A 9,799-nucleotide genomic window follows, 5' to 3' on the forward strand; every position below is an offset into this window, starting at 1 on the left:
TTCTTTTCTTTTTTTTTCCTGCAGAAGATCAGCCCTGAGCTAACATCCATGCCAATCCTCCTCTTTTTGCTGAGGAAGGCTGGCCTTGAGCTAACATCCGTGCCCATCTTCCTCCACTTTATGTGTGACGCCACCACAGCTTGGCCCAATAAGCGGTGCATTGGTGCGCTCCCAGGATCCGAACCCAAGCTTCCAGCAGCAGAGCGCACTCGCTTAACCACTATGCCACAGGGCTGGCCCCTGTCTTTGATTTTCTTAGTTGGAATATGATAGCCTAGGTGTGGTTTTATTTGTTTGTTTTTTGATATTTATCCTGTTTGGTGTTCTCTGAGCTTCCTGGATCTATGTATCTCATTAATTTTGGAAAGTTCAGGACCGTTATTACTTCATATATTTCTTCTTTTCTATTCTCACTTTCTTCTCCTCCTGGTATCCTAATCACACTTATGTAACATTAATTACATTTTTTACATTTTGATTAATTAAATATTTATTGAACACCACTATGTATCAAATACTATCTTAAGAAATAGAAATACACATATGTACCAAAGAGAAAAAAATATATTAGATGAATTTTAAAGTGTATAGCGATATGGTCAGGACATTTCTAAATAATTTCACCATTATTCATTTAGAAATTATATACAGTGTTTAACGCTTAGAGTGTATTTTTATAGCTTTATTGACATATAATTTATACAACTTACAATTTACTCCTTTAAGGTATACTATTCAATGACTTTTGGTATATTCACAGAGATATGCATCCACCATCACAATCAATTTCAGAATATTTTCATTGCTCCCAAATGAGACCCTGCCTGTCTTAAACACCTTCAATCCTTCCATCCCCCCTCTAGATGTAGACAACCATCAATCTACTTTCTGTCTGTATAGATTTGCCTATTCTCGACATTTCATATAAATGGAATCACAACATGTGGTCCTTTGCGACTGTCTATTTCACTTAGCATAATGTTTTCATGGTTTATCTATGTTGTAGCAAGTAATAGTGTTTTATTTCTTTTTATTGCTGAATAATATTCCATTGTATGGATATCCCACATTTTATTTATCCATTCATCAGTTGATAAATATTGGGTTGCTTCCACCTTTTAGCTATTACGAATAATGCTGCTATGATTAATTGTGAACAAATTTTTATATGGGCACATGTTTTCATTTCATTTCATTTAATGTCTCTTGTATATATAGCTAGTAGTAGAGTTGCTGTGTCATATGGTAACTCTATTTTAACCTTTTCAGGAATTTCCAGACTGTTTTCCAAAGCAACTGCACCATATTACATTCACACCAACAATGTGTGAGGGTTCCAATTTGCCTACACATTATTCTCTTTTTGATTATAGCCATCTTAGTGGGTGCCAAGTGTTGTCTCATTTGTTGTGCATTTCTCTAATGTTTCATGATGTTGAGCATCTCTTTATGCATTTTTGTCCATTTGTGTATCTTCTTTGGAGAATTATCTGTTCAGATCTTTTTCTCATCTTTCAATTGGGTTATCTGTCTTTTTATTATTGAGTTGTAAAATTTTTTAGAAGTATGTCAGGAATGCAGCTGAGTTGGAAGAAAGAGCAGAGCTTCCAGGTGTCAGAGTAGCCATTTAAAGCCAAAAATGAAAGAGTTAAGCCTTTAATCACTTTCTGGGATAGTATAAGCAAGAGGGTAAAACTGGAGAAAGCACCAACTCCCTCATCACATTTTTCCCTGTAGAACAATGCACCATTTGAGAGTCAGGTAGATCAGCATGGATGTGGGGGCTGTCTCACTGTTGAGGAAGCCCCCAAAAAAGTCCTTGGAATTTTTATGGACAATGGTTTGGGGGAAGAAAGAGCAGTACAGTCTAGGAGTGTGAAAGTACTAGGTACCAAGTCAGAGTAAAGTGTCTTCAAGGTGTCTCCCTCCTCCCCTGCATAAGAAGGTCTTAGCAGAGGTGTCTGAGAAGGTCTGTCCCAGGCCTCAGATAAAATGACCTAGGAATGAAAGCATTTCCTAGGAATGCAAACATGCAAAGAGCATGATCTTGACCAGCCAGAGAGGCTTGAGTCCTTGACTACAACTCCCTTTAGAAACTTCAGAATTTCCATACTGTTTTCCATAGTGGCTGCACCAGTTTACATTCCCACCAGCAATGTACAAGTGTTCCCTTTTCTCCACATCCTCTCCGACACTTGTTATTTCTTGTCTTTTTAATACTAGCCATTCTGACAGGCATACGGTGATATCTCATTGTGGTTTGATTTGCATTTCCCTAATAATTAGTGATGTTGAACATCTTTTCATGTGCCTGTTGGCCGTCTGTGTATCTTCTTTGGAAAAATGTCTGTTCAGATCCTTTGCCCATTTTTTAATCAGGTTGTTTGTTTTCTTGTTGTCGAGTTGTATGAGTTCTTTATATGTTTTGGATATTAACCCCTTATCAAATATGTGATTTGCAAATATCTTCTCCTAGGTGGTAGGTTGTCTTTTTGTTTTGTTGATGGGCATATAATCCAGCTATTCCACTTCTGGATATTTATTCAAAGAACATAAAAACACTAATTCAAAAGGCACATGCACCCTATGTTCATTGCAGCATTATTCACAATAGCTAAGAGTAGGAAACAACCTAAGTGCCCATCAATGGATGAATGGATAAAGAAGATGTGAGCTACACACACACACACACACACACACACACACACACACAGTGGAATACTACTCAGCCATTAAAAAGGTGAAATCTTGCCATTTGCAATAACATGGATGGACCTTGAAGGTATTATGCTAAATGAAATAAGTCAGATGGAGAAAGCCAAACACCATATGATTTCACTCATATGTGGAAGAAAAAACAACAACAGTGAACAGACACATAGATACAGAGGATAGATTGGTGATTACCAGAGGGAAAGGGGGTGAGAAGAGGATGAAAGTAGTAAAGGAGCACATTTGTGTGGTGATGCATAGCAACTAGACTTTTGGTGGTGAACATGATGTAATCCACACAGAAGTAGAAATATAATGATGTACACCTGAAAAAAATATATAATAAAATTATATTTTAATGAAAAAAAAAAAGGAAACTGTAATGCACAAGCTGTGCACCAAACCTGGTGTGGGGAGGGCAGCTTTCCCCCACGAGGCCTGCCTGGTAAAGCCTTTGTAATTGCGTATACTCAGACTTGAAAAATCATGCATAGATTTTTAACCAGGAGTTGGACTCCTTACTAGATACAAGTGCCTTATCAGATATATGATTTGGAAAACTTTTCTCCTACTATCTACATTGCTTTTTCACCTTCTTGATGGTTTAGGAAGTTGTTATTGATCTGTCTTTAAGCTCATTGAGTCTTTCCTCACCCATGTCTGGTCTACGATAAGCCCATCAGAAGCATTTTGTATTTTTGTTACAGTGTTTTTGATTTCTAGCATTTCCTTTTGACTCTTTCTTAGAGTTTCCATCTCTCTATTTACATTACTCATTTGTTATTACATCCTGTCCACTTTTTCCATTAAATCCCTTAGCATATGAATCATAGTTATTTTAAATTCCCAGTAATATAATTCCAACATCTCTGCCATATCTGAGTCTAGTTCTGATACTTGCTTTGTCTCTTCAGACTATTTTTTTCTTGCTTTGTAGCATGCCTTGTCATTTTTGTTGAAAGCCTGACATTATGTATTTTAGAATATGAAGTGAGCTAAATAGCCTTTAGTGTGAAGTTTGTGTTAATCTGGGTAGGAGTGGGTTGTGTTTAATGTTTATTGTAGCCACGGGTGCCAGAGTCTTCAAATGTGTCTAGTGTCCGTTTTTGTCTCCTCTGTTGACTTTGGACTTTACTAAGTACTACTCCTCAAAAAGAGTCTGTGTCTTGCAAAACTCACAGCTGCAATCCACTGTTATTATACTGGAGTCCTGTTGGTGTGGTGGTAATGTGGGGTGGGGGTAGAAGAACTATTCTGTAATCCTATTATTAAATCTCCTTCTTTTAGTAGGCTTGTGTCCCTGTGCTGAGATCTTCACAATTTCTTTTTAGGAAACATTTCCAATTTTTATTCACAGAATTATTAGTCATAACTGCAAAAATAGATTTACATAGCCATAGATCAATAACAAAGCAGGAGGGAAATGAAACTTTCCAGAGACATCTTGAAAATTTCCAAAGGAACACACTAGCTAAAAATCAACAAACTAGTTGCACAACAGGTATATTCAACCCTGCATTTCCTCAATAAGTTCTTCTTTGTATTTGCCTTTCATTTTTTCAACTTGTCAAGATTTGGCTTTCCACACAAGATTTTTTTTCTGATCTTTGTCCAGTTTTAGCCTGGTGATAAGCACCTTGCTTGGGTGAATGCCTACATGGACAGTTGTGCTGTTGGTCTTCTCACCTTGCACCCACTTGACGTAGAGGATACATTGCTCTCTGTACACCTGCACCGCATTGCCGATTTGCTGACCTATGTAGTATCCCTGAACCACCTGGACCTCACTGTCCTTGCGAATGCAGATGGAGCAGACATTGTACTTCTGCTGCAGCATCTTGGAGAGCCGGGCAGATGTGATCTTCCTGCACATGTGCGAGGAAGCCTTGAAGTGGTGTTTGTGGTTTGTGCTGCAGGCCCAGGTCACGAAGAGATTGAACTCTATGATGACTGTCTACCTGGCACCTGGTGGGGTCAGAAGTGGGTGGCTTCACCTATGTTTCTTAGATCCCCTTACCCGCTTAGGTGAATCATGAAAGCTAGAGGTGATGAAATGAGAGAAGTGCCCTTATCGTAGGTGGGATAAAGCTCTGGTAAAGTTTTATTTTTCCCTAGAGAGTAGGCCTTTGTTATGGAGAATGCTTTAGGCATATTTTACAATTGTTACTCCTTCCCTTTTCCTACCAGAGCTAGGAGGGGATCTTTCTTAGCATTTCACCTTGACAACCTGGTGGGTTTCCTGGAAGTAAAGTCCAGGAAAGTGTGGGGTGCCTGTAAGACTGTGGCCTCCAGGAGTTTCTCTCCCATAGGCTAGTCCAACTCAATCTCCAGCAGTTTATCAACATTACCATTTACCAGTTTACGGTTCCAGTGGTTTCTGCTCTTCAGGTAAGGAGATCTCAGCTGGGACTCTATGGAGTCACCTATCTGTCCGGATTCGGGCGTGGCAGTTTTCCCTACAACCCCAGTTCTTGGGTAGGTCCAAGAAGAGCTGTTGATTTCTAGTTTGTTCAGTTTTTGCTTGTTATAAAGATGGGAGTGATGACTTTCAAGCTCTTTACATATCAGAGATGCTGGAAGACACATCTCAGAGTGTGAACTACTAGAATGTAACTCTTTATCCTCTAATTTCCAGAGTAGATGCATCATTGTCTTTAAAAGTATTCCCTCTCAGTTCAGAATTTTTTTGGGGGGGTGGAGATGACTGATTGTGGTATTTCATGTCACCATAGGCAATATGTGATGCAGTTAAGAACTTGACTCTGAAGTCAAAATATGAGAATTTGAATTCTGATTCTACTTCTTTTCCAAGTATGTCACTTTGAGAAAGTTATTTCACCTCGTGGCCTTAGTTTCTTCATCCATAAAATGAGGTCAATAGTAGTAACTTTCTCTCAAAGAGAAGATTAATTGTCTTAATACATACAAACATCTTAGAATAGTGCCTGGCACAAAATCAGTACTTAATATTGGCTATTATCACATTTTCAAGAAGTTTATCTGTTTCTCTATTGGTGTGAGAGTGTGAGTGTGTTTTTAAGATAGTGATTTCACTCTCCTTTTAGAGTTTAGAGACCAGGCTCAGATTGGCGTCAGAACTGATGGAAATCAGCAGGCAACTTCAAGTCATGAGGCTAGGCTACAGCAGAGGGTTTTCTAATTGAGAGACACGCCTTTGTCCCTGACAACTTAGGGCAAAAGTCCAGTAACTTTGTTTTATTTTGTTGAAATCATCATGTGTTTGAAGAATTATCTTCATGGATAGTTTATGGATTCTGGAAAACTCCCTACAAAAACAAGACTCTTTGATCCACAAGTATTTGTTTTTCATCTCAAAAACAAAACAAAACAAAACAAAAAACCACCACTAACAACAAATAAACTCAATACAAAACTCTAAAATAAAAATTTTTGAGGAGCTTTGAAGGCCTGCCCTTCTCCCTAGAAAACGTCTCACTGTTGTGATATATACAACTGCCTTGCCATGACTGGGAATGTGACCCAGATCCTTCAACAGAAATGGAGACCTTCATGTAAAGGGGGGAGGAGGATGTTCTCTTCTGAGCTGTTTGTTTGGTTCCACACTGACTTTTTTGTTCATGCCAAGACTGGCTAATGATCACATATTGAGGTAAAAAAGTTTGCCTTTGAGAGTACCCAACCTTTATTTTTCTCTCTTCATCAGTTTCATCCCACCTGCAAGTCTATCAGCTTTCAGTATCATCAACAGCAAACATTAATAAGTGCCCATAAGTTGCGTGCAAATGTGTGGGAAATTATGAGAAATATCACACATGGTTCTTGCTCCCCAAAGTTTCACAGCCTAGTGTTTATGCTGCTCTTTGCAACTTTGATTTAGTTCTGCCTTCCTTGCATCTTACCCTGTATTTTCTCTTTAATTTATTCACTAAACTACAGACCCTTGGAGGGGAGTGTAGAGCTCATTTAACTCCATTCACTTTACATTTTGTGGCAAAGATAATGCTACATGTCCATCATTTCAACTCACCTACATCTAGGGAATTCACTTTATTCACTACTTTTCAGAATTGATGTAGTTTATCCACTCTGTGGACGTGATAGAGTTCTTGTCTATGGAATGTGGACAGAAATATATAAGCCATGTCCAGGTCTGGCTCCTAAATTATACTACAAGGTCTTTCTTGATCTCTCTCTCCCTGTCTGTGGAGCCCAAAATGAAGGACTCCAAAATAACAGAGCAACAATATGGAAGGGGACAGGTTCCTAAATTACTTCTTGGCAGAGTGCTATCCTAAGGGCCATTTAAGAGTCACCTGATAAAATCTTCATTGGACTTTGTGATCAGAAAATATATTTTATTATGTATTAATAATCATTGGTTTATTAATACTCAATAAATGAGGTTTTTGCAGTTGTTTATTAATTAAATAATCAACAGATACATTAAATAATACACAGATAGAGAGTTGAATCTCAGAGAGTTGAAGTAATTTGTTCTAGATGACATATGACTTTGTGCCAGGGCTGGAACTAGAAGTTTCTGACATCTAATTTGATGTCATTTTCTCTTTACTTCTTTCACTGTCCAATCTCAGCTAGTTATAAAAAAAGAAAAAATATCAAAACATGAGAAATTAACACTGAGCTGTTTAATATATAGTAATTCCACTCAGTTACTGCCTCTCTGCATTTAAAAAACACAACTACTCAATTTCAAGATACTCATTCCTTTGGGTACTTGCCATTGTTTCTCTCAACATAATTTCTGAAATTGTGAATTTCAAGAGGGCTGGATAAAAGTCAGGGAGATGTTTATGGACATTAGACAACTTTTCAAAATTAAATCACAAGAGTTATCATTAACTCTGTTTATGAAATAAGTCCATTTTCAGCTCCCAGAAGTCAAATTTCCCTTTGAGTTGAAATGATAGTCACATGAGCTTGTGAATCTTTAATTCCATTTAATACTCCATCCATGTCAATGGGATAAGTTAGACAGTGACAGGTATCTGACTAAAGGAAATAATTTAGGGCCAAAGTAAACTGTCAAAACGAGGCTAAATTTAGCTTTGCAACAGAGCAGATGTAAATCTCAGTGGGTTTCTCACCATCAGCTAGGAAAATAACAAAACAAAACAGAAGCATTTTAGAAGGTTGCAGACAGATCGGGCAAGGTTTGTAACCTGTGTCCTCTAAGCTGCAAATTTGAGATGAGTTCCAGTAAAAGTTGAAGGATACTTGAAGAACTTTCACACGGGGTGCATAAGGTGTTCCCAACACAAAAATCTTGAGTTCAGTGGCTCTGAAAGTGAATGGTTATGGCTAAATCACAAAATGTGACAAGTTATGATGATCCTACTGTCACCTCATATGCTCCAGTGAGTGTATGAAGAATGCCCCTGATAAGAAGAGTATTTTCTTTCGCAATTCTTTTTTTCAGCTTAGTGAAACATTTGCATAAAGTGACTCAATCAAAAGCAGGCTGAGTGCGTGTTGTTATGAAATCTTACATTCTTCCACAGCAAGGGGAAAGAAAGAAAACAAAGCATAGGAGAAGAGCATTTTTATTTTGCAAACAAAAATGTACTTTTTGTTTTCTGTGAGCTTTTCTTCAGGAAGTTGTTGGGAATCTGGTACCTGTTATAAACTGTATTTCAGATGTGATTGTTAGATTTTGCATTTTGGGAAACTTTCCATGTTCTGATTTCTTTTTTTTTTCTTTTAACATTTGTAAAATAATTCCATGGAATGACTTTTAAAAAATCTTTCCAAAGTTCTCTGCCAAAATTCTCTGAGTAGCTTTTCCTACATTGTATTCCTATAGGTCTTACTTTAGAACTGGTGAGTTACTCTGGTGCCCTAAGAGGGCAGGGCTATAGGGCCAAGTAAGCATAGTATGGCTTTTAAGATGTATTCATTCATATTATTTTGGCGTTTATATAAAAAATAAATACACTACACAGCATATTGTTTCTACACAGTAATTAACAAAAAATATCTCTATATAATATAATGGTAATTACTACAAAAATATCATCATTAGGAGTATTCTAATAGAATAGAGTAAAATATAAAGAGTATATGTACACACTATTTGTATGGTATTAATTTAAACTTTGATATTATGTGTAATAAACACTGACCTAAACAAGATAACCTGTGTGTTTTATACTCTATGAAAAGTAAAGAGTATCCCCACTCAATCCTCAGAGGATAGAAAAGATTGTACTACAAATGCCCTCATTAATGCTGACAATCAGACTGACTTCAGGCTTTGACCTAAAGGGCAATGGCTTTGGCCTATTAACTAAGGAAGCAGGCTCACTGGAATGACCAAAAACCCAAAGGAAAACCACACCTGTTCTTTAAGGGAAAAACAGATGACAAATGACATGATGTACTTTCTCTCATCACCATTGTCTTTTTTTTTCCCTTGGGTAATTTTTCAGATATAGGCAGTCCCCAATTTGTAAGTTCACAAAGTTCATGTGTCAGGAGAACTGTTGGAACCAAGAACATAATGTCCCATAAAATCAATGTTATGCTGGTGGTTACTGAGTTTGATGTCTTTTTTTCTCTCTAAATCCCTCATTTTTTCTGCTGTTAACAGTACCCCCTTCTCTACCTCCCACCCCGTGGCTCTCATAGAGCACCTCCCTACCCCTTGACAGTAGCTTTAGTCAAAGTTCAATGATTAGTCAAAGGAGTGGACACAATTCAAGTTGAGACAATTATAGTAATCCCATCCCCCAGCTGCAGTGACTTCTCCAGGGGGTGGACGTGTGGCTCAAGCTGAGCCTGGCTAATTGGATGCCTTTCCAGGAATATTTTAAACTGGAGCTATGGAGAAAGAACTCTATTTTCTCTGGTCTGAAGCTGTGAGGTTGTGAACATATTGCAGCTGGAGTCCATACCTCCCACTGTGTGAAGACACTGGCTTATAATAAAAAACAAGTAAAACTAACAGGCTGGGAGAAGCAGAAATGAAAGAGAAAGAAAGAGAGAGAGAGCACTGACAGCATCAGATCCCTGGTCGTCATTGCCTGAGGACGAGAACTGCCTTAGTTCCTGTTTTCTGAGGTTGATTGTTTAACTCTGAGTATGG

At 37.8% G+C, this 9,799-nt stretch overlaps 1 pseudogene; it reads right to left on the minus strand.

Annotated features, from left to right (window-relative positions):
- Positions 1-4,219: 4,219 nt before the first annotated feature.
- Positions 4,220-5,298, minus strand: LOC101395430 (large ribosomal subunit protein uL24 pseudogene; annotated as a pseudogene).
- Positions 5,299-9,799: the final 4,501 nt, after the last annotated feature.

Source organism: Ceratotherium simum, chromosome 12, assembly GCF_057802395.1.
Source record: "Ceratotherium simum simum isolate JZ-2026a chromosome 12, ASM5780239v1, whole genome shotgun sequence".
Taxonomy (NCBI): Eukaryota; Metazoa; Chordata; class Mammalia; order Perissodactyla; family Rhinocerotidae; genus Ceratotherium; species Ceratotherium simum.